Below are 26,556 nucleotides of genomic sequence, written 5' to 3' on the forward strand. Positions count from 1 at the left end.
TCGTCACCTGGAAATAATTAATATTCCGAAGTACCTGGAATTCCTTACCTACCGGACTCTAAGCAAGGGCCCTGTGAAGGAGTGAACTTTTTTTAGTATGGGGAATGAAACACTTCACATCTGCAACCTAAGAAACACTGACAAATACTTTATATATATATATATATATATATATATATATATATATATATATATATATATGTATATATATACATACATACATACATACATACATACATACATACATACATACATACTTACTCATTAGCAGGTCGCTGAGTAGTAAGCTGGTTGAGGAAGGAATTCCAAGAACTTTGAACTACAAACTATTTCCCGGGTAACGAAGGTGGAAAATTATATTTGATGATGTGTGAAAGAGGCAAAAGGCTTTATCGTGTTAAGAAGTAATTTCTCTTAGCGAAAACTTTCATGAAGAATTTGAGGCACACGGTGCAAAAGTCCCATCTGCTAAAGAATATTAAAGGACTTTTTTACAATATATTTCTTCGTTTTCTATTTATTTCCTGACACTATAGTATATATATATATATATATATATATATATATATATATATATATATTTATACGGTTTCGACTTTTTATATATGTTGATATATAGGGGGTTTGTTAAAGGATATTTATATATATATATATATATATATATATATATATATATATAAGGGGATATATATATATATATATATATATATATATATATATATATATATATATATACAGAAAAAAAATTGCCAAAATATATATATATATATATATATATATATATATATATATATATATATATATATATTTATATTATATATATATATATATATATATATATATATATATATATATATATATATATATATATATATATATATATATATATATATATATATATATATATATATATATATCAGCCTATGCTTTCTTTTTAGTAACAAATAAAAAGGCGTTTAGGGGTGTGTGTGGCTGGATGAACTTTTTCTCACTCATTTATGTTACATAGAATTTATTACGTCCCTAGAACAAAGTTTTTTATTCCCAAAACACGCATGAAAAATCCACCTTGTATTATATTAATTTCATGAACAATCACCATCTGAAGCAGCTTTCCATTGTCTTCGCGATGCGTTTTTGTTTTTCTCTTCACCTTCAGAGACAGCGTTGCTAACCATGGGAAATTTTCCCCAGAATTAGGGAATCAGTGGCGTGAGTGGGGAGAATGTCTCGAAATTATGAGATTTGGCAGATTTGTGTGATATTTAATATTTGACTCAGTTTACGTATTATGTAAACTGTGTATGTAAATGAGCTATTTTTGATAAATTGCAGGTGGTCGAGTTACCATAGATGGTATGTACCTATAATAGGAATTTAAATAGCTTCATTGCAGGAAAAAAGAAACATTCTTTTTATATTTTTAAAGGTCTGTCCTTGCTGGAAAGCCATCCATTTTGACGCAATTTTTTTCTCCCTGCAGGTCCAATACAGTGAATGCATGATGTAACTTTTTTTTTATTTGATTTAAATGCCTGGGGATCCTGTACTGTTGCCTTGTAACTCTCTAAAATTTACTTTATAATCTAATTTCATATTTGTTTTAACGTTTCCTATGAAATAGGAAACAATATAAGAAATGGGGAATTCTGGGGAATTTCTGCCGGAGGATCGAGGGAATTCTGGAGTCCAGTAGTTGGCATCACTGTGAATCACGGGCGACGTCTTATGATCTCTTATGTAAAACTGAGATGGCTGAGGTTAGGTAAGGAGTCATTTGCTAACAAGGTAAAAGTCAAAATGTTCAAAGTACACGTTAAAACGTAGGAAAATCAGATTTTCAAATGAAAATTCAGTAGATCTGATGGTTTAAAGTAAAAATTCACCGGTTGTCGAATGTATTCAAACAAACATGTACAAGAGTAAGGACCAAATACATTTTGAGCGCACATGAAAACATAGAAACATGATTTAATCAAGTCCAAAATATGATAATGGTTGAAAGTAAAATTACTGCCATTTGTACACCAGTCATAGCACAAAGTGAACCACCAAAATGGAATTGTCCATTATGGGCATGGTAGGCTACAACCCAAGACATCATCCTCAGAATGCCTCTTTCATGATTTGTGATTTAGCTTAACGTGTTGACACTAGTCAAGTGCCCAAGTCAATACATCTTGTGTTGGAAGTGGTAATTCTAAGCCGGCTGTCTGCGGTGAACTAGCCTATGGCAGTTGACGTTTTCCTGTGTTATTTTACATGCTGAACAAGAATTTAAAATAATATTTGGTAATTCTAAGCCGGCTGTCCGCGGTGAGCTAGACTATGGCAATTAACGTTTTCCTATGTTATTTTACTTGCTTTACAAGAATTTAAAGTAATATTTTGTCGGCCGGCTTTAACTAAACTGTAATTGACCTTTGAAGACTACACAACTTGAATTACCTAATGTGGGGTAGGTCCAAGCCATCATTCCGCGGCGAGCCCACCACCCCCTCCATAGCTAATACGGCAAAATTGTAACCAGTAAACACCCCTAAAATTACCAGCCTAACATACCGTACTGGTGTTTACTGGTTACAATTTTTCTGTATTAGCTATGGAGGGGGGTGGTGGGCTCGCCATAGAATGCCGGCTTAGACCTACCCTGCGTTAGGTAATTCAAGCCGTGTAGGCTTTAAAGGTCAATTACAGTTTAGTTACAGCTCACCGACAAAATATTAATTTAAATTCTTGTAAAGTAAGTAAAATAACACAGGAAAACATCAATTGCCATAGTCTAGCTCAGTCTAGCTCACCGCGGACAGCTGGCTCAGAATTACCTAATATTTTAGCAGTCGGCTTTGACTAAAATGTAATTGACCTTTGAAGGCTACACGATGGTACCAACAGGTCCCCTGCACTGACCTATACAGTTCAAAGGTAAATTACATTTTAGCTACAGCCAGCCGGCAAAATATTACCTTAAACTCTTGCAAAACAAGTAAAATAACACAGAAAAACTTCAACTGCCATAGTCTAGCTCGACTGTACACCATTCGAAGCTTTCAGTTGGGGCAAAGAAACGTCAATGGCAAAATATTACCATTTTTGCTTTCATCTTTGGTGCAGCGGAACGGCGCTGCGCACCTTATCCACATTTTGAATGATTCTTGGCAAGCTCGTATGTTTTGGCAAGTGGTAATGTACTTTAAATTCTTGTAAAGCAAGTAAAATAACATAGGAAAACGTCAGTTGCCACAGTTTTGCCCACTGCGGAACACCGGCTTAGAATTCTACTCTCTCAGTTGGACTGTTGGAGGCATCCGGTGATTGGCTCACCTGTAAGACCGCGCATGCGTGATAGGGCCAGGAATCAGTAGTAGTAGTAATGCATGGAAAGTGCCTTTGGAACGGCTCCTGCTGTCCATTTCTTCGCCCTTTTTTTTACGCTTGTCGTTTGGAACAGAAAGCACAACAGTAAGGTGCCCAAACCTTTTCCCAAGTTATTTACCCACCCAAAACCCCAAATCCCCAACGAGTTCCCCTTACTGTCAGCAATTCTCGAAAGTGTCTTCCCCCACCCAAACCCCTGATTCCCAACAGGTCCCCCTTACAGTCGGCTACATTTCTAAGGTAAATTACAGCTCAATTACATTTGGCTGCCAAAATATAACCTTAAATTCTTGTTCAGCAGGTAAAGTTCTATAGAAAAACGTCAACTGCCATAGCCTAGCTCACCGCAGACAGCTGGCTTAGATCTACCTTGGAAATCATTGGGCACTTTTTTTCTGTAAATTCTGTACATGTTTTTTCCTCAACAAAATTTGCATTTTTAAGTTTACTGTTGGAGGGTTGATGTTAGTAGTATAAATAAATATTTCTCATTTAGGCTATATTGTTGGCTCATATAATTAGTGTATTTGGAAGAATTTCAGCTGTGTGCATTTAGATCTATTGATTCAGTAGCATCAGTGCTGTGGTCTCTCTTTTAACTTTGAAATTTCTGCCCTAAACCAACACTCCGCAGGGCCCTGTTCATCCTTTTGCCTTATTCCTACTCGCCTCCTTGCTAACACCACATGGGGCACAATAGAGTATTGCTTGAAAGGTCAGTTATATTAAAACTGACAATACCAAGATACTACCAAGTAGGCTACAGTACTTTGCAAAGTAACCAACGTAAATATAATTTACCTTGGGGCACATAATTATGCATGCCTAAATGTTTGTATTCGTTCAACTGTACTCTAGCTTCTTGATTCTCATGAAAGAGGTCAACAGTGAACCTGAATTACTGTCATTGGTTCCACAAGTGGTTCAGAGCCTTTATGTAGGGTTCCAGTGTGTTTGCAGCAAAGAAACAAAGATACCAAAAAATTAGGTGGTTTTCCTTAGGTGTATGCTGGAGGATACCATGTTCTATTGGCAACCCACAGTAGACCCAGCCTTTATCCAAACCTCACTTTACCTCATCTAGGGTGACGTGACCTAACCACCCCCCTCCACACACACACACACACACACACACACACACACACACACACACACACACACACACACACACACACACACACACACACACACACTATTAAGCTACTTTGATGAAAATTCTCTCAGTACTGCACTTGATCAGTGAGATACAGGTTGCAAAACTGCATTTGTCTTACGACTTGCAACTTTATATCTAGAGAAAGCCCCTGGCCATACTTACTATAGCCTGAATAGGTAATTATTCAGTTTCTAGTTTAAATCCAGTGTTTATGGTCTGATTTGTATTTTAGTGTAACATGATTATAATACTTGTAATGTCATTCAGGATTTTGAACATTTCCATTAACTATTCACTATGCCACCAAAAGAGAGAAAGAGAGAGATTGTATGTAAACAGTCTTTATATAACTATTTTTGTTAAAATAAGATTTTTATCCAAAGTAAATACAAGCTTACATGTGCTAAAATCTCCAGCAGACCAACGGATCATCCGATATAATTTTTTTTCTTTATCTTTAGCTTCAACATCGGCAATAACATACCCAGTTGCCATAGTTTGTTAGCTTAATGAAATAACCTATCATCTAATGTTAAACTTAATTTCTGAGGAGGCCATGGCATATTGCACAGTGAAAAAACATGACAAAGACTTTATGAATGGCGGAACGATGCTTAGATGTGGGTGGGGTATCTGTGCTAGCGTAGTAATACTACTGTAGCAGTAGTGCCGAAAACAGCATTATGTACAATAGCAGTAATATATATGAATTAAACGTTTAGGCCAACAGCTGGGATCCTTGAGGATCATTTAGCACTTCTTACAACTACTCGAGAAATGAGTTTTTATAGCCAGAAGTTAAATTTTCTAATCCAACGATGCCCATGATAGCCTTCAGTGTTATCCTGAATTACAACGAGGCCAAAGTGGGTGGAGCCTTATGAAGTCATCATTCTGACGATAATTATTGCTGAAGGTTTAAAGCCAGTAAATAGGTAGATAGCCAATAAATAAAAATTGCTTGACATTGGATATAGCAGTTATCAAATCAAGCTTGTCTACTATGGTTTTGAAAATTACCAACTATTCCCTACATCTTGTCAATCTGATTGTGACCTATGAAGTAGACTGTAATTTCTTAGGAAACTTATTTTGGGAGTTAGACTAATAATCGAAGTGTTTTTGTAGTTATTAACATATTTTGTTGGTTTGTTCATTATGACAGTTATCAGTGGAGAGGTTTCAGAGTTCATAAAGGTGTACTGATTTGCTTGAATTTAAATTTTTATGTCATTGTTGCCAGGGGTCTAGCCTTCGTTACGTATAGCCAATCATCCACCGAGAAAGAGGGAAGAGATGCTGTCATAAGTTACGTAACGAGTGCGTTCGAAACCTTTTCTCTGAGTAAGTTGGCCCATCTTCAAAAAAAATCACTTTTACATTATAAGTACCAAATCTATTCAACCTACGTAATGCAGAATACAGTCAAAGTTTATGTGTAGATATAATGTGTATTCTGAATAAGCGTTATATTTATGAAATGCATAGATAAAAAGTTATTGCGAAAAAACCGTGTTACAGAGGCCCTGAATCTCATAGTAGAGCAGCAAAAGATGAGGAGAAATGTTTTTAAAGAAAAGCAAATTAAAATGATGCCAATGCCGCATGGTATTCACAGCTAGTCTTTGGCTGGTTAATCTCTTAACAACAAACATAGTTCATATGAGCAATTCAACACTCTTGAAAGAGATGTGATATTTGTGATATTGCTGTATGTAGATTGAGCTGTATGTTTTACTAGGAACATGATTTCAGTTTGCAAAGCATGTACAGTAGAAGCAGTACGTTTTTTTTTAGTGATTAAAACATTTTTCATGATTAGTAGAAAAATATGTGACAAAAGTACATGACCCTGAGTCTAGGGTAGGATACCTAGGCTTGGGTAAGTTTGTAAGGATGGTATTGAGTGACATACTGGCTGGGTGTTGTCTAGTTTATTGGTGGTTCCTTACTGAATGAATGTGCAGAATCTTCGAAGTTGTTATTGGCTGGTGCGAGCCGCAAAGTTTCTACTCACAGACGGGGCAAAACAGAGATTATGTTTCGGACATCTGTGCTTGTGGACAGACAAACAGATGGCGATTGTGAGAGACATAATAAACGTACAATGATAAAACATATATCAATGGAAAGGCCAGGAAATTCCTCATATGGACATTTGCGTGAGATTCGAGACAGATTAATGAACACAATTCAGTAGCATAATATATGTGAAATGGCGAGACGTTTGGGGTCTTCACAAACAGAAACATACGTACAGTTTGACACAGAAGATTCGGTGGAACATTATTAGTACATGACCGAAATGCTTGCATGGCAATGCAAGTAGTGGTGATTGTACATGAATCGAGACAACAATGGTTTATAGAGAAATAGACAGGAATAATGTATGGTAGAAGTTGCATTCCTTCGAGCACTCCTCTCCAGCTGATGCACGGAAGGGAGAGAGAAAAAGCAGGATGCTTGTCTTGTTTTTGTCCGATGGATGACTCACACACTCGGGCGCCCGTAAGACCGCCAGTGCGGTTTCTTACAAGTTGTCAGTTTTGTAGCCAAATTTAATTTTGGAAAGAAAAATCGATAGTGATGTGAAACCCTTTGGCTTAATAACTATTGGCTTGACATAAGACCGCCAGTGCGGTTTCTTACAAGTTGTCAGTTTTGTAGCCAAATTTAATTTTGGAAAGAAAAATCGATAGTGATGTGAAACCCTTTGGCTTAATAACTATTGGCTTGACATTTTTAAACTGTTGCCTTGATGGTAAATCCATTGTTCATTTTGTTCTTAGTTGGTGTTGAGAGATTACAGGCTTCTGACGGATTTGATCAATGTTTTATTCAAAGTGGCTAAAGATGATAACGATTCATATCCAGGCTAATGAACCACACCGCAATCAGTGTGGTTCATTTGTTAAATATATTGCCATATTCAATAATTTTACTTCAGAAGTTCATGTACTGAAGGTTTTAGTGTATATAGTAGTATTAATTTTAATTACAGGTGATTTCTAGTTGTACTAAAAAAATGCCATTAATTTGGATAATTTTGTGTGAGGTGTAATTTCTGATGAACTGGAATATATTTATTTTTTTAATGTAACTCTTGTATTTTCAGATACAAGTTTTATTTGTACCCCTCCAAAGAAGTAGGAAAGAGAGATAAGTACGTGTATTTGTTAATCTACAGGTGTTTTGGATATTAGTAAATAAAAGATAAGTACATTATGATACAAGTAGACCTGGTAGTGAGTTAGAATTTGAATTATGCCAGAACTCAACCTTTTCATGTTCACTTTGGCCACCCTGAAACTGATCAGATTGATGCCGTTCATATAACAAGGATTTTGCCAGATTATGTACAATGATCAACAATAGTATACACTACCAAATTTTACAGATTAAACTACTCCCCCCCCTCCCCTCAGTTCGTGAACACTTGAGCACAGTACACACTGTGAAGTAATACCAATTTGTTGATCACCCTTGAAGTGTGACTAGTGAGACATTGCCCACATTCTCCCTTGTCACCTAACTAGTAATTTTGTTCCTCTCTTTCATCTTAGTCTTAATGTATCTGCTTGTCCACGACCACTTTTGAATCGTCAGTCACCTTGAACATCTTTTGCCATGTAAATCACCTGTCACTTTGGCTGTACTTTGAAAATACAGTTGTATCGTTCATGTAATTTACACTTCAGAAAAGCAGTTTTATATTACTGTATATCTGTTTTGTGGATCAGATACCTTTAGTGACTTGGGTGTTATCAAAGTACTTTACCGTGGCGAGAGCCTATATTTTACACACCCAACAAATGATTTCCATTTAAGACTGTGGAACTAGTATTTAGGTAATTGGTTTTAAAGTGTTGATGTAATTAAAAAGTGGTTCTACTCTTCATTTCCCTTTGGAATAAAAAGTTTTTACACTGCCACAATAAACCATTTAACAGAGCTTTTAAGTAAACTTAATTTTCTTTGTTCTCCCACTGTTTTTATGGAAAAATGTTGTCACCTTTGTAAAATTTGTATTTTTGTGACTGAATTTATTTTTTCAAGAATTTTGTTAACCATAGAAGCTGAGCTCCAATGAATTTTGTATTGATTAATCTGTACAGTCTTACAGAGATGCAGAGAGGCAGAGTTTAAAGTTTCATCAGTTCACAGGAAAGTATCCTTTATGCCTTACATCACTGGATTATATTAGCTAAAGCGATTCTTGTACTGTACAGTAGCATTGTACTTAATTTCTCAAGGAGGAGCAGCTTTTCCTTCCACCTGTCAGGCTATGAACCTTCTCTTTTACGTTTTCTTGTCTTTTAACTGGGTTAGATGGAGGGTTGTTGGTAATTATCAACATCATTAAAATTTTTTGTGGGTCAAGCATGCTTTCTGCCTCAGTTCCTGACTGGCTCAGATCTTCACCTGAGACTTGCCATGAATGTTTCTGACTAGCTGCCCTTCCATTCGTATGTCCAAACCATCGCCATCTTTGAATTTGCTCTTTTCCTGTGTCGGGACACCACGTCCCACAGTAACTTCCTGATTTCCAACATTAACATTCTAAAGCTTTCAGGTCATGAATTTTAATACTCTGTCATCACACCTCTGTAATCAAAGTGTATAAGTATATACATGTACATTCGCTGCATTCATTATTGCATTTTATATGCATCATGAATTTTTCTACTTTACTGGTGGGATACTTATTGTCAGCAGTCCAGGAATCTTTTTTCCTCTTTTATCTAGGCTATTGCTATTCTTTGGATCATGAGTTGAGTGTGTTAACAAAGTAGTTAGGTTAAAGAAATTATTATTGTTGCCATATTTCTTACATTGTGTCAACCTCATGGTAGCCTTACAGTCAGTCAGTGGTTGCCTCTTTGTAGCTGAAGATGATAGCTGCTATGATAGTACAGTACTGTACTCTTTCATTGCACAGGGAGTTAGAAGCTTTTAGCAATTAGGGAGCTCTTTTTGAAAGGGTCGGGTAGGTGCATTGGTCATTTGTAGCCATAGACATTTTTCTATCTGTTTTATGTCGGGGAAACTGCTTGTAGGCAGAGCTGATTTATTAGGCTTATGTTGGCTGTTTCGAAGTTTAGTTGCTGATTTTGTTGTCAGTAGATATAGGTAGTATTGCTGGTTTTGTTTCAGTTGATGACAGCAGCATTGCTGATTTTATTACATGTAGCCAATATTTCCAGGTTTCTTGGATTCGTATTCCACTTTTGACATGTTGGTAGGCATGTAGTTCATTTGTTTTGTGTGGAATAGTGCCTTAATTAGTAAAATCAAGTTTCAGACATGGAGATTTTGGTTAGGTTATATTTTTGGCCTCTGTATTGGGTAGTGAGGTGCACTGTACGCGTTGCTTAAGGTTCTTTGCTGCATGCCATCTTACTTTCCAGCCTCTCCGAATAATTGATTCACAGTGCAACTCTGAGGTTTTCCTTCTGTTACACCTTTCAAACCTTTTACTGTCAATTGCTGTTTCCGCGCTGAATGACCTCATAGCTCCCAGTGCTTGGCCTTTGACCTAAATTCTATATTCAGTTCAATCCTATATTTTTGGCACTAAATCACTATGTTCCTGAGGGGTAAAAAGAGATTCTATACAAAACTGAATCTTCTTCTGGGGCCATTTTATTATGAGAGGTTGTATTATGTTACTGGAACAACATTGTGAGTTGGTTTGATTTGACCCATATTACATTTCTTGGAGCCTAGTTCATTGATAGCTCTGAATATCTGTGCACATTGGTTCGTATTGAGAAGGTAAGCCAGGATGTTTATATTCTTAGGTTCAGTATTAGTTCTTAAAGCTTCAGAATCTCTCTTGAGCAAAGTTTTTATCTCCTGTTATTAGGCTAAGTTGATTCAGCGCTACATACAACCTGTTAAGCTTCAGAATCTCTCTTGAGCAAAGTTTTTATCTCTGTTATTAGGCTAAGTTGACTCGGGGCTACATACAACCTGTTAAGCTCTTGGCCTATAGATTTCAAGTAATTGTTCCCTGGTCATGTTCTCTGCCAGCCCTTTTGACATAATATGTGACAATACTGGAAAGTGAACCATAAGGAAGGGAATCAGTTTGATTTTAGCAGATATAGTCAACTCTAACTTGAGAATACCCTAATCATCTGTGCTTTACGGAGATATAAAGGTATTCCAAATGTCCTTTTATAGTGCCTTCTTCAGCTTGGTTATCTCCAGTTGTGGACTACTAGCATTCCATTCATCTACAGAAATTTAAATATATACTGAATATGCAGTAATCACTTTCAGTAAAGTTTATGTTAAGGTCCTTATTAAGGAAGACATTTTCAGTGTTGTCTTTCAACATATCTCTGTTGATAACTTATTTTTTAGTAAAAATATCAGTATTGCAGTACAATTCCTGAACACGTGGATTCGCCCTTAATCCCACTAGCCCGAACAACTCTCAATTACCCATCCCACTAGTGGGAATTTTAACAGCCAGCATTATCAACGCTGCAGGTAAAATCTTGTCACTTGAGCTACCATAACAAACGTTTGGCAGCGCTGACACAGGTGTGCGCCGACACGCCCCATTTCCGTCAATTGCATTTTGTTCGCGCTGCTGGAAGGTTGTTTCCTTCTGCAGTGCGAGGTTTTAATCCTATTGGCCGACTTATCTTTGTATTTTGGACTTATGGTGAAGACCTGGATCGTATTTAACGGTTTTTCTCCTGGATTTTCTGGATACCTTCGACGTGGAACGTCTTTTGGATTTGGACTCGCTGGTTCCCAGTCTCGATTGTTCATCATGGACTTTTCACTTCACCTTCTACTACCGCGCCATCAGCTTCGACGTCGACCTCAGCTGCCTCTACGACGGTGGACGCTGGCGCTCATCGCTTCTTCTTCCTGCAAGAGACGGATGAGTACTTTGAGACACGATAGACATTCTGTCAGGTATGTATGAAGGTTAAGTGTGATGAGCAGACTCATTGCGGTGAATGTTCCGATTGGAAGGCACAAGAGATGGAGGATTACATTCGTCATCACAAGTCTTTGGCTAGTAAGGGCGGCAAACGTCGGTCAGATTCTTCGTTGCCTCAAGTATGTCAGGCATCTGTTACAGATCAGTTGATGGATTTAGCGAGTTCAGAGGTAGTCAGACAGATAGAGGATAGGATCGCAAGTAGTATGGAAAATTTAATAGCTAGTCTTTTCAACATTAATCAGATAAAGGATAGTAGTAGTGTTAGAATGTCTAAACCTTCTTCCGTTTCAGTTCCCTTCCTGTTCCAGAACCAGCCCTAATGGGTGCTGAGGGTAATGGGGAACTGCAAAGCCTCCGAGTGGGTAGGTTCTCTGGCCAGGCAGTGAAGGATTCCCCCCCAACCCCCTTGTAGTATTGATAAAGTTAATGTTGATAATGTTGTCAGGATCTAGGTGTGATAAAGGAGGATAGGTCTGGGTTAGGTAGTGAGGAAAAGGTAGTAAAGGTGCAGAGCCGTTCTACTGGACGGGTTCCGGTTTCGGGTTAGAGTAGTTTTTTTTGGTGCTCCGGGAAAAGTTTTGCCTTCATCTTCTTCTCGGTCTGGCTCAGTCTCAAGTCAATGTTTCAGTTCCGGCGGTGCAGAATCCTTCTGCTCTAACTCCTAATTCACTTCCGACTGTTTCTGAATCTCCTACTGTAGTTTCCCCCTTCTCTGTGTTTTTCTACTCCTCTATCTAGTAAGGCAGATTCTGGTGTGTCCTTTCGTTTCGGCTTCTAAAAGTTTGTGGGACCTGCAATTAGATGTGGCGGAATATAAGGCGGATTTGCTGGGTCTTTCAAACAGGTACAGACTTATGGTGAGTTTTTTTTTTTTTTTTAATGGTTTCTCTAACATTAGAGAGTATGTGACACAGTAGTGTCCAGAATTCATGTCGGTTTCAGGGTTATCGAAGGGGGTCGGTGGATTGGTGTACCTTCTGTCCCTTTGTTCTAAGTTTTCTTCTGGGTTATCTGTCGTTTCATCTGCTCCCACATTTTCTGTTGGCTCCTTTTTCAGTCTCCTCTTCGGTCTCCGCCTCTTCTGCTCCGGTCTTTCGTACGGCTTCCGCATCTTCCGTTTTCCTTCCTTCTTTGACTCTTGGCTTTTCTTCTTCTCAGGTAACCTTTTTGTGTCTACTATTCCTCTGTCTCCAGCCTTTCCTTCCTCAGTACAGTCGGGTTATATTTCGCTTCATCTCCTGCTCCCACATTCTCTGCTGCTCCTTTTTCAGTCTCCTCTTCGACCTCTTCTTCTGCTCTGGTCTTTCCCGCGGCTTCCGCATCTTCCATTTTCCCTCCTTCGACTTTTGGCTCAGGTAACTTTTTTTATGCATCTGCTATTCTTGTCTCCTGCCTTTCCTTTCTCGGTACAGTCTTCTCCGGTAGGAGGAGCTTCCGGACTGGTGAAAACGCAGTTTCGGCAGAATTTGGCTGCAGGTTTTTATGTTCCATCCCTTCGGCCTTGCGCAACCCCAGATTAAGGATTGGGCACACTCATTTAATCCATCAGTTTATTTTAGAAGGAAGCAGCCCTCTGGAGTGTGCTTACTGTGACGAGGCACTAACAGTGGAGCACATATTGCTGGTCTGCCCCAGATATTTTAGCCAAAGAGAAATATATTTCCAGGGTGGTATTCTAAGCCGGCTGTCCGCGGTGAGCTAGCCTATGGCAATACGTTTTCCTTTGTTATTTTACCTGCTGAACAAGAATTTGAAATATATGGTATTTTACAATAGTTCCAACTCATTCTATAATAATTATAGTATTATAGATGCATTTTGCATAAAAAGTAATTAAACTTTGTATCCGAACACTTTTTGGGGAAATTCACCATATCTGAGATATGAATGTTCATATAATCCCCATCCTCGAAAAATTTCTAAGTGTTTTGTTTACTTTAACACGGACACAGTTTGTACTCTGATGCGAGTTTGTTTTTGTTTAGAACTGCATTGTGGTTCTGATGCGAATTTTTCCCCCTTAAAATTGCATTGTGGGTAGTTACGTGTTGTCTGGGAGTCACGTGACCTAGTGAAAATTTTACAGGTGTCAGACATTTTCCCTTGCCATTTGGTTCAAGTCTGTCATAGAGTGAGGTCATGTCCAGTCTGTGTTTGTCTTGTAACTTTGATTATTTTCGCTTAATTCACGATTTCTTTGAAAATGAAACACGATGCGTTGATTTTTAAAGACAACATGGAGTGTTACCTGCAGCAGCACAGTTCAGTTTTACACCAATTTTTACTTGAAGCTGCTAAATTATATCCACCTTTAAGTGACACTCAGCCACCATCACCACCTAGGGAATCATTTTCTGATGACGACGATGATGACACTGTAGATGAGCCACAACCATCTTGTTCTGGATATAACCCAAAAACGTGTCCATCCAATTAAGGTAAATTTATAATTGTTTTTAAAATATTGTAACATGATTTACCTTCTGTAACCCCTGTGGCTAGTGTGCGCAGCACAACGTTACCTCTTGTCAGTATATACGAGCCTGCCAAGAATCATTATAAATGCGGATAAGGCGCGAAGTGCCGTTCCGCCACCCCCTTGCGGTTAAGGGATGTTAGGCTACGTTACACTAGCTTACATTGCCTGACTATGGCTTGCTAGGTATGCTATGATTTACCTCATTTTATTCATTAATTCAAATGCTGTTTTGTGTCGATGGTGATTTACCCCACCCAAAACCCCCCCCATTCCCAAAGGGTCCCCAACCTTGTTGGATGTGGTAGGGGTGTATAGGCTAGTAACTCAAAAACAACTCATTTCCCCGATGTATTACTATCATAACCATTCAGAACACATGAAAATACAGAATTACTTTAGAAAAATGGAGTTGGAACTGTTGTAAAAATTTACCTAATATTTTGTCGGTCGGTTGTAACAAAAATGTAATTGACCCTTGAAAACTGCACATCTGTACCAGTGGGTCGTACACAGCTCAAGGTTAAATTACAGTTTAGCAGCAGCCAACCAGCAAAATATTACCTTAAACTCTTGTAAAGCAAGTAAAATAACATAGAAAAAGCCTCAGTTGCCATAATCTAGCTCTACTGCACACTATTCGAAGCTTTCATAAACAGGAAACAAAACATTACCATTTCTGCTTTCAATTTGGGTGGCCTCTTTAGGTCGCCGTGGCAGAATGACGCTGCGCGCCTTATCTGCATTTTTAAAGATTCCTGGCAATGCTCGTATGCTCTGGCAAGAGGTAATTACTTTAAATTCTTGTTCAGCTAGTAAAATAACTTGGGGAAAACATCAATTGCCAGTCTGTCGCAGCTCTCACTAAGCGCAGAAAACGGGCAGTTGCTTATTGGTGAACCGAAAGCTAGCGCATGCATGTTAAGGCTTAGAAACAGTAGTACTAGTAATGAATGAAAAGTGCCTTTGGAATGGCTCCCACAATCCATTTATTCGCCCTTCTTTTTACGCTTGTTTTTCGTGTTCCAAATGAGATCTTCACAATATTAAGGGTCTCCAGGGGCTGATTAAAAAAAAAAAAAAAAACGCATTTGAAAATTGGCAATTTTCAAACACGCATATCTCGGTGATTTATGAACGGATTTTAAACATTTTTGTTGCATTTGAAAGGTACAGTAATCATATCTACTTTAGGACATCATTATTGTTTTTGGCTAAATCCTTTACGACTGCCTTATTTTTAATAACAACGCTTAGGTAATGAAAGGGTGTTTTTATGGATATGGCAAAAAAGTATAAAATATGTATTTTAAACATAAGTAAATGTAATAAATACTTAAAATTAAATATTTTATGAAATTTTACTTACCTAGGCATATATTTACATATGCACAGGGGTAGATAGTGGATGAAAATGCAATAAAACACTAATACTGTATTATTATATATGTAATATTTATCAAAATCTTATTCTTATAATATGAACGACAGAAAATAATATTCAGCTATAAGAAGAGGCACTCTTATGTATATAATGAAAAAAACAAACTTTTTTTAAGGGGCACTGTTATGTATATATATAGTGAAAAATAAGCTTTTGTAAGGGGCACTATTATGTATATAGTGAAAAAATATACATTTTTGTTAAAATCTTTCACCTATCTCACGCGCAGTTCACCACCCTTTGTTAGATCATGGGATTTTCGACCACTTTGGAGTCTACATATGCAGGTATGCTTTTCCATGGGAAAAGTAGGATTTTTTAGAAGACTTTGGAGCAAAAAAAAAAAAATTTGCTACTTGGAGCTCTGGGGACCCTTAATATTGTGAATGCCTCAAATGACATATATAACAGGAAATACAACAATAAGGTACCCAAACTTTTTCCCAAGTTATTTACCACACTAAAAACCCCAAATTTCCAACGGGTCCCCCTTACTGTTAGCTATTCTCGAAAGGGTTTTACCACACCAGTTCTAAGATAATTTACAGTTTAATTACAGCCGAGCGACAAAATATTACTTTAAATTCTTGTTCAGCAGGTAAAGTTCCATAGGAAAATGTCAACTGCCGTAGCCTAGCTCACCGCGGACAGCCGGCTTAGATCTACCTCCAGGGTAAATCCCTCTCTGATATTTTGGGAGATGAAATAGATATTTCTGCTATCATCTCTTTTTTTTTAAAGTGTATACAAATTTTTAGTGATATTTAATTTTTTTCCTAATATATTTATTTCATCACAGTTTTAACGACATTAAATTTTTTTATTATGTATACAGTATATCATATCATTCATTGAACTTCATATCATTATTTATTGGTCACATCACTTCACTTTATTTATTAATCATTTCCTTCATTAATTCATAAATTCATTTACATTAAATTTATTTACTCTTCACTATGATGCTGAATGGCCTTCTTGGTCCCAGTGCCTGGGCTTTTGTCCTAAATATCATACATCCATTTATCCATCCTTGCTTCCGCTTCAAGCGGTTGTTCTGGTAGTATCAGGTATTTCACAGGTTTTGCCTGTCACTTCCCATTCGGGTTTGGTCTCTGTGGTTTTGGCAGGGCTTGCAGTGCCTTCTTCGAGCAGTCCGCGGCTTTCATCGCCTGCATTTTCCTCTTTCATTCTCCCTCCTTCATCTTCTTCCGTCCCTCCGCAAGCGGTTTCGTTGCGCATCCTCCCCCAGGGTTTAGCGATGTGGGTTTGGCTACTCTTACTCATCTTCCCCTTGGTAATAAAGGGGAATCTGCTCTGGGTTTCTCGGTTCAGCCTCCTCATCTTCCCGGCGGGTTCAACTATGCGGATTCAGCTCTGGGTACCCGATTAGGTGTGAGTGTTCAGCATTCTGGTTAGGGTGGTCCGCTTGAGGATTCATCGTTGTTGGGGCTTCATTCAGTTCCTCCTCCTTCTTAGGTCTTAGACCGTCCGGACATTGCGGAACAGGATTCTTATCCGGAGGTGCACGAGATTCCGGCGGACATAGAATGTCCTCTCGCCAGCATTAACGATTATAGACGCATTCTTGAGTATGTTACTTCTTTGTACCCTCAAGCAAGAGCTCCGGACCTCCCAATTTCGTCAATTCAGTCTTTTTTTTTTTTTTTTTGAGGCCTTTTATGTCACTAAGCCAGCTCCTGCCTCTTTTTTGTGTTGGCTGGTTTGGTTCGATCGGGTTTAGACAGGCTTTGTAGGAGGCAGATGGTTGTTTAGCATCGGTAGTGTAAGAAGATTTACGCAGTTTGAGGTAACCCTTCGGCAGGTCTCAGGTTGCCATTCAACGAATCGGTTGAGGCAATCCTGTCTAGGTCTCCGGCGTTGTCTCGGCTCGTAGGGACTTCTCTCAGGGAACCAGGTGCTTTGGAGGATGTGTTGCGCAATCAGACTGAGGCTCTTGCGCACTCTCTCTGGATGCTGTCACGTTTACTGTAATGGGATTCTAAAAGAGTGATGGCTGTGTCCCTTCGGATACATGGCTGTTTGCAGCCTAATAAATTTATCTCGAGAGGTCTGGCTCACTAGGCAAATGCTTTGGCTTCATCTACAACGTTTGGAGCAGAAAAGTCAAAATTTCTATCTTAGTCATCTTTCCCCTCAGTATCTGGACGTTCATAAGAGGGATTACTTAGAACACCTTAGCCTTAGCTAATTGTTTGTTCAAGGAAGATGACATAGACAGTATGACGAACGTTGTTGCCTTTAACTCGTGTCTCCGGTGTCTGTAAGTATGCATCGTCGAGGGTACAGAGTGTTGAGGTATCTAGACGACTGGTTAATCCTTGCCTCCTCTCTAGAGGAGGTAGTAAGAGTGAGGGAATTCTTATGGAATCTTTAACCTATTCAAGTAGGAGGATTCTCTCTCTTCCATTGAGGGCTTTCCCAACCTTGAAGAGGATCCAGTCGGTCCTTCAGCAGGTAGAAGGGTTCCTATTCAACAGGGAATGGCCGGTACCAGCTTGGAGAAGCCTCTTAAGGAGAATGTCTCTCTCTCTTTTAATTCCAGGGTCTCGTCTCCGGATGCGCTCTCTTCAGGTAGGTCTCAGGAATTGCTGGGACTTGACTTTCACAATGGGAATGCACTTAGAGTCAGGAGTGATTCTTGCCTGTTGGATCATCTGTGGTGGCCAGAATAAGTGCATCTGACACCGGGAAGGTCTATCAACTCCCCTCTTCCCGACGTTCATCTGTACAGAGATGTCTCAGATCAAGGTTGGGGAACAACCTTGGAGGAAACCCAGGCCTCGGGCCTCTGGGGTGTGTTCAGGAACGAGAGGAGTCAATAAATCTGCAGGAATCAAGGCTGTAAAGGAAGCCCTCACTTGTTTCAGTCCAAGTGTGCAACAGAGTAGGGGGTATGTTTAGCGACAGCGTAACTGCCATGTCATATCTAAAGAACTTTTGGGGTGGGGGGACAAGATCAACAGGATCAACAGAACTCAATACTATAGCACAGAGTCTCCTGAGAGGATGCAAAGAACGAAAAGTGTCTCTTCTTCCGCAATTTATGTCGGGGAGTCTCAATGTACTGGCCGATTCGCTAAGTCGCTCCTGTCAGGTATTGGGTTGGGGGGTGAGTGGACTTTGACTCACGAAGTAATATGTCAGGTTCTCCGGAAGTGGCCAGCAACTGCGGACTTATTCATGACATGATTAAACCATTGTCTTCCGATTTACTTCTCACCAATGGTGGTCCCCATGTCGATAGGCACCGATGTGATGTTACAAATTGGAATCACATGCAGGTGTATGCTTTTCCTCCATCCAGTCTCATTCATCAGGTAATAAGGAAATTGCGGAAGAGCGTCAAGACGTCTATGACCCTAATAGCTCCCTGCTGGCCCTAACGTGCTTGGTTTCCGGAACTCCTAGAGCTCCTTACGGAAGTTCCGATGTCCCTACCCTTGCGAAAGTTCTCCTCAGACGACTGCATTCTCACCATTATCATCCAAACCCTCGTGTGCTGTACCTAGTTGCAGGGTGAATGTAGAGGGAGCAGCTAGACAGTCCGGACTCCCTAAAGCTGTGGCTAGACAGCTTTCTTTCAGCTTGAGAAAGTCAACCCGTAAGCCTTACCAGGTTCAGCTAGACAAGGTATAGAAGTTACTAAGTTAGTGTCATAAGGGAGGTCATTCCATATCTAGACCTTCCATAGCCAAATAACTGATTTTCTTTAATTCCTTCGGAAAGTCAAGGCTTTTTCATATTTGGCGATTGCTGACTACCGCTCAATGCTTAGTGATACAATTAGTTTCCACCTTCCTAAAATATCTAGTAGTAAGATAATCGATGGTTTATTATGTTCTTTTAAGATTGAACGTCTTGTCTTGCTGACTCAGGCCCCTCCTTGGGACTTGTCGGAAATACTCCAATATTTTTCTCGTGTTCCCCTGCCTTTGAACCCATTGAAACTATAACATTAAGACACTAAGAAATTGCTTTTTCTTATGGCTGTAGCTTCAACTAGAGGGTTGGGTGAGCTTCAGGCAGTTTCTAGGTTGGGTTCCTATGCAAGAAATGATATGTATTTGTCTTTCTTCCGCAATTTATGGCGAAGACAGCGTCAGAGGATAAAACTCTGCCTCATTCGTTTAAAGTGCTTTATCTGCAAGTGTTTGTTACCGGCGATCCAGCGATGTCATTTGTCCGGTGTGAGCATTAAAGTCCATTTATCAAAGGTTGAGAAACTCTGTCTGCTTCCGCGTACACTTCTTGTCTCTTAGCAGAGTCCTTCCCGTCCGCTGTCAAAGAATGTGATTAGTTAAATTCAGAGGGAGGTGATTTCCCAGGCTGCTTCTTCGTCATCTTCAGCTCTGTATTTCCGCGACCGCACAATATTCAGAGCATGTCCACTTCATCTTCCTTTCTAAGGAATTATTCGATGCCTTCTATTCTGGAGGCAGCTACTTGGAGGTCTGTCTCAGTGTTTACTTCCTTTACTTAAGAGACGTTTGATTCGTCTCATCGCGCGTAGAGGCGAAGTCTACTATCTCAGGTGTGTTCAGTTAGCTGAGGTGATGTTTACTTAGTGCGGACGTTCAAAGGGTTATTCTCTTAGTCCACATGTAGTGGCAAAGTCTATTACCTAGGGTGCGTTCATTTAGCTGAGGTGGCATTCACTTACTGCAGAGATTCTTAGGTTAACCAGATAGAGGAATTCCTTTTAGTCTTTAGAATTCTTAGGCATCAGTGATAGTATAATCACATGAATTTAGATTTAGTACGTTTTAAGTATCGTAGTCTTTGATAGCCCTATGAGAGTCCAAGGGGGTGCTCTAGTAGGCTAGGCTCTTTTGTCGGCGCTGAGATACTTCTTCGCTTGTCGGGTGTCAGGCCATATCCGCAGCCTACATGGCAGAGGGTCAGTGGTTCAGCACACTGCTTCATTTCCCTCCATACATGAGAGGCTCTGAATAGCCACATGGGAGGTTCATCGTACTCCTCCATACATGAGAGGTTCTGAAGAACCACATGGGAGGTCGATGGACCGAGACAGTACGGACCTGAAGGGCAATCAAAGTACCCTCCAGCATGTCTCATCACCAAAAGCATTGATTGATAAGGTGAGTGTATAACTAAATAGATATCCTATGCAGAGCAGATCGGTGAGCTACCATCTCTGCGGTTGTCAAAGGGGCGTGCAATAGAATTGATCCCCCCCTCCTCTAAATGTTGTTAATCGGGCGAATTCAGGTGTTCAGGGAGTGTATTGCAATACGAAGTTTTCATAATATAAAACCAATATTGTAATACTTACCTAACCACCTGAATGATTCCCACCCTTCTTTCCCCACCACCTGTGTCAGTGTTGCCAGTCGTTTGTTATGGTAGCTCAAGTGACAAGATTTTACCTGCAGCGTTGGTAAGGCTGGCTGTTAAAATTCCCACTAGTGTGATGGGTACTTGAGAGTTGTTCGGGCTAGTGGGATTAAAGGCGAATTCAGGTGTTCAGGTAAGTATCACAATATTAGTTTTATTATGAAAACTTCATTTTCAGTTAAGTATTATCATCAGGCCACCTGTCAGACAACATTTCTTTACTCTGTTTCATTGTAATGCATCACAAAACAAAGGAGGCTGTTGCTAACTCGAGTGCTGTCACTTGGGTATGACTTGATTGCATGGTGCCAAAATAGACTTGAAATTCTGTATGTTGCTTTTTTGGATATTCTGATTGCCAACAGTGATATATCCAGGGTAAATTTGATCGTTTTTAATTTAATTAAATGGCACTTGTGGGTCCTTTTACTCAGTGCTTGGGTTGTGGACAAGTACCACGCATCCAGTTAGTTCCTAATAGTGCTGATTTCTGGTTCTTACATATTAAAATTTTGAAACGAAGGAATTCAGCTTAATAAGTGCTACTGCATCACAGGTTCAAATTTTGTCATGCTGTACAGGTGGCCCAGGCAACAGTGCTCTTTGATGTTACTGTGTATCCCAAAATATCTCTGCCTAAGCCAGTCTTCTAATAGCTCAGAAAATTATCATTAATAATATAATGTCCATTTCAGTGACTTCATAGTTCAGACCCTTCTGGCCAGCCAAAATATAGTTGAATTTTAATATATGTAAACTTTGCAGGTTGTTGCTCACTGGGAAGATGAGAGAATTATCTTGAACCAGTTGCTTCTCCAGGTAAAGGAATCAAACTACAATAGGAAATCATGGAGTTTAAATGTGGCTGGAGAAGTCAGGACTATATGTGCTAGTGATGAGATTGCTTTCCATTTACTTCCCCAAGCTTTGGTTTTGCTTGATTTAATGGGCCAAAATCTTCAACTGCTTGCCTAGTGTGTGTGTTAACATGTTGCCACTTGCACTGAATTGTATTTCTCTTTAATTTTTCATCCACTCCATTCATTTTCTCTCCCTATTTTCTTATTCATAGTCTTGATCCAGCAGTAAATTTTGCTGAGGAGGATGGTTAAAGTATATATGGTTAAAGTTTCTTCCATCTTTTCTGTTTATGATATTGTTGCTTATATTGTCGCTGTGCACGTTCTTGTTTCTTGTCAAAATGTTCACTGCAATATTCTTTTATTATACAATGAACCTGCTCTTATGTATACCTTGTGTCTGATAATGCAATGAAATTCCCTTTTCATCCTACTGCATATTACATACAGTAAGCCCTTCTGTCCCCTTGAATACAGGTATCTCAAGATTTGCAAATACTGTATACCATCCCAATGCTCTTCATTGACATTCATTCATTTTCTCATGTATATTTGTCCATTTCACAATGACCACCATTCTCCTTGTTCTGAGTTTAGTTTTTCATGTGATCTCTCAGACAACTGCCCAGAGTTTTAAACCTGTAGCCTAGCCAATGAACAAAATTGTGTAGTTCCTAAAGTGAAGGTGTTATGTGATGATGGTACAGCTATGCTCAAATGAGGCGACATGACTTTTTGTATTGTCCAAAATCTCAGACTCAGCGTAACATTGCCAAGTAGTGCTAAACTTTTTTTTTTTCACTTCCAGTGTCATAAATGTCGACAAGCTTGCGAATTCACAGCTAGTACTATTTTCCCTATGGTTATATAAATATGATCCCTTTATGCATTGGTATAATTTGTAACCTGTATGATTTGAACTGATTTTCTTTTTTACATTGCTTAGCTCAAAGTATGGTGTGATAAGGTTAGCGGTGCTGTCAATGGCAGTGCGCTTAACATGATCCTCGGGCTGGTCAACGTAACTACCTCTGCAGCATTATAACAGTAGATCTAATAAGCTCAACAGTCATAACAGCATTTTCAAAATAGGAATATGAATTACTACAAGTTTTCTTTGGATGTTGGAAGTTTTAGGCAATGTTCAAGCTGCCTGTATGTTGCAAAATGATTTACTGTATAAGCCTAAAAAAATAATCTAAGGCTTCTGAGATGGAGAAGATGGCCATTAATCGAAATATCTATTATATTAATACCAAGGCCTATGGAAAACTTTTTTTAATTGGCTTAAAATATTATTTTCTTAAAAGTGCTTCTGCTAGATTTTGGGGTGTAATTTATTCATTCATAAGGCAATGAAGTGCAAGAATGTTAACTTCATATGCTTTTTGGCCAGAAGTTGTTAATATAGAGATGTGAATAATAAGTGCAATGTATTTATAGTAGGTAAAGAAATCTAACACACCTAGGCCTAGGAACAAAATCTTGGCTTTAACAAAATAATTGCGTAGGCGAATATTTGCTAGTAAGCCATAATTTTTGAAGTGCTTAAGGAATATAACAATTTTATTTTTGTGAAAATCCAAATATTCCTTTAACAAATATAAAATAAATGGTTTCAGGATAATTTCATTGTCATTACTCATTGTAGTGTAGACCTATGTTACACCAACAGTTGCGCCGCCACTCTAATGGTTGTGTCACACATGCTCACCCGTTGATATCGTTGGATGCATTCTACTTTTGTATTTACTTATTTACATTTTTTCAGTGTTGAGGTGTAAAAACAATCAAATAGACTACTGTATTTCAAATTTTATGGTTGCATTGGAAGCAATGTTAATGTTAATGACAAATTTTTTTGTTTTTTTATTTAACATTTGAACTGAGGTTTGATAATGACTTTTTCGTCAAATGCATCGGTGAGTAGTGAACGAAAGTTTTGGAATGTTTTGTAACTTTTTCCAAAATTTTGCTACACATGACATTTTCTTACAGCTTTGAAATATATGACAGATTTTACCCTTATGAAATATATTATGGCCGTATTTTATGAAATAATTGTGTTTTCACATTGTAATAATTGATTAATATGGAGCATGTTAGTCGCCAGTTCATGAATCTTGAATGAAATCCTATGCAATCATGTCGCATCACTTAAGAGTATAGCTGTACCATTTCCTCTAGCCCTCATCCCAGTGAGGGATGTAGTGAAATAATTTTGTCTTGTCAGCTGTAGTATGAAACTCCACTGCCTTTTGTATCTGCTCTGTTGGTTGCAAAATTTTTTATACGAAAGCCCATGATCAGGAAATTTAAGAGAGTTGTAGTGCTCTTGTCCCAGACTCCCGGATTGTGTACAAACTGGCTAAGTGGTTGAGGTATTGTGCAATAAAGCAGATTGGATCAAGTGGGTAATAACGTCCCCAAGAACATTGGGTTTTGTATTATCGTGCACGAAAGTCTGTTTCCTCCGCTGATCCAGAGAGAGAACACGAATCCGCTGACTATGAAATCGAAGCAGTTGAACAAGTAACTAATGGAAGACCCAACGGATGTTGCACCGGAAGGGCATATGGGAACAGGAAGGGGTGGTGGGAAGCAGGTATTTTCTTGAGCATAGAATAAAGTCTAATTATTCTAATATCGTTAAGAAAGTGGTCGTAAAGTTTTTGTTGTTGACAATACTGGGTTTGAGTGTAAAATGTGCAGTTAAGGAAAGGTGCAAAATGAATATGAGAATAAAAGTGCTTAGGATATGAGAATGAAAGTGCTTAGGAAGTAGTATTCATGAATTAGTATTTCCTATAGGTTTTCTTATCAACAGACATGACTGTCCACAGGATTGATGCAAAACATTTCAAGTGTTTACGGTGGTGTTTGATAATTTGCAAACCACCTCTTATAAAAAAAAACCTAACAATTATAGCAGCAAATTAACAAAATATTCAGTTCACTTACGTTATTGAGGTAGCAACCATAAACTGCTGCTGGTGCATCCTTTATATGTAAACATTCATAGATCTGTTATATTTATTTATATATTGCGTGATTGGGCCAACATCCATAGTGAAGGTTGGTGATGGGTGATGACAACCGAATGCCAGTTTTTAGACAAATTATGGCTATGTAATTTTTTTTTAAATACTGACACAAAATGAAAGATTCAGATACTTTCACCAATGTAACAAATTCATATTCAGTAAAAAGATAAAAAGAAGCAGAGAAAAAATTTTTTTCTGGGTAAATGGTAGCCTAATAGGCGTAACTAGCGAATGATTTTATCAGTATGTATTGTTTGGTGGTTTTGTTGGTGGTGTGAGGTTACAGCGACGAAAATGCGCTGTGATCTGAATTTTTTACCTGTCCAATTGTGATTATTGCTAGTGCAGAATGTCTTGGTCATGAAAACTATTAATCCATAAACAATATCATGGTGTTGACACTTGTAAAATTAAGTCTATACCCCTCCTTTCTTCTATCTTACATGCCACCCTCTTCTGAGAATTGATTCATAGTGCAACTGGGAGGTTTTCCTCCTGTCACACCTTTCAATCTTTTACTGTCAGTTTCTGTTGCAGCTCTGAATGACCTCATTGGTCCCAGTGCTCGGTGTTAGGCTTAAATTCTATATTCAATTCAGTTCAACAGTCTATATTAAAGGTTTAAGGATGACGCTACCCATACCTGTGGTAGCACATTTTACGTTCAAACCTTGTATCGTCAACAAAAACTTTACAATCACTTTCTTAACAATACAGTATTGGAATGTGGAGACTTTGTAAAGTCCGCGCTAAGCGGGTTTTCTGTGGTGGCAACCCGTTTTCTTTGCTTCTCCTAGGATAACGGGTCATGCAGATTCAGCCATACCCAATCATTTAAATTGATTTATGTAAATATTTACCTGCTACCAACTTGTATGTTATGTGTTTTTTTTTTCTGGTATCAGAATGTATTCAACTCCATTATTGTCCATTTGTGTAACTCAAAGTGTGTTTGTTTATTGTATTTGTCAAATGTTATTGACCTCAGGTCACCCTAGTTCTCATTGTATTCCTCGACGTGGCGTCAGTCTGCCGCTATATAAACAGCCTATGTCCTCAAAGTAGCAGTAACCTTATCCTGCTCATTTCTTTCGCACCTCTTAAAGTGGTGACCCCGGAGTGGTTCCACGAGCCATTAGCAGACTCACATGGCGACTCAGTCTTGGCTCCAGGAACTACCCGCGCCCCTAGTGGACTCATTACGGCGCTGTAACCAGCGTTCGGGCGTGCTGACTCTTGTCGGCAAATCACCAGCGTCATTAGCGGACTCACACGGGATGCTCCCAAGCGTGTATTGACGCAAGTATCCACTCCAATTAAGAGGGCAAGAGCGGGCATGGACCTGGACATCCCCTCCCTCGTTCAGTTAACCGCAAACCTCGCGGATTCAGACGTTTACCCCCCGCCCATATGACCTGCACCGAGGCTCTCGCGTTCCTCCACACCACTGCCTGCACCCCGCATGCTGCCATGCCCGGCAGGACAAACAAAAGCTGCCCTCGCCATAAAGCTGCTGCCTTTCAATCGGGAATCCATCATCATGGCTGTACAGGGTCGAGGGTCAGTTCACGCTGGTGGAACTCAAGGACGAGGTGCTACAAGCTGACACAGTGATTAATGCCCTGCCGGAGGAGGTCTATAGGAAACTCATCCCGTGGGTGTCCGCCGCACGCCCCCTCACCTACTGCCACCTGAAAACATCCCTCATCGAGACTTGCTTCCTGCTGTTCGCCGAGAGGGCCACCCGCGCCCTCCACCTCATCATCAACCCGCGGCAGGAACAGAGCGTCGTGGAGTCATGGGGCATGATCCAGGACCTCCTCATCCTCCCTGACACCGACAGCAACGGTAA

At 39.2% G+C, this 26,556-nt stretch overlaps 1 long non-coding RNA gene across 1 annotated transcript; it reads left to right on the forward strand.

Annotated features, from left to right (window-relative positions):
• The first annotated feature begins 1,716 nt into the window (after nt 1-1,716).
• Nucleotides 1,717-25,203, forward strand: LOC136835668 (uncharacterized). Its single transcript, XR_010852233.1, has 3 exons — nt 1,717-1,788; nt 7,650-7,697; nt 21,566-25,203. It is a non-coding gene; the product is annotated as an uncharacterized lncRNA (long non-coding RNA).
• Nucleotides 25,204-26,556: the final 1,353 nt, after the last annotated feature.

The sequence above is a fragment of the Macrobrachium rosenbergii genome, chromosome 4, assembly GCF_040412425.1.
Source record: "Macrobrachium rosenbergii isolate ZJJX-2024 chromosome 4, ASM4041242v1, whole genome shotgun sequence".
Taxonomy (NCBI): Eukaryota; Metazoa; Arthropoda; class Malacostraca; order Decapoda; family Palaemonidae; genus Macrobrachium; species Macrobrachium rosenbergii.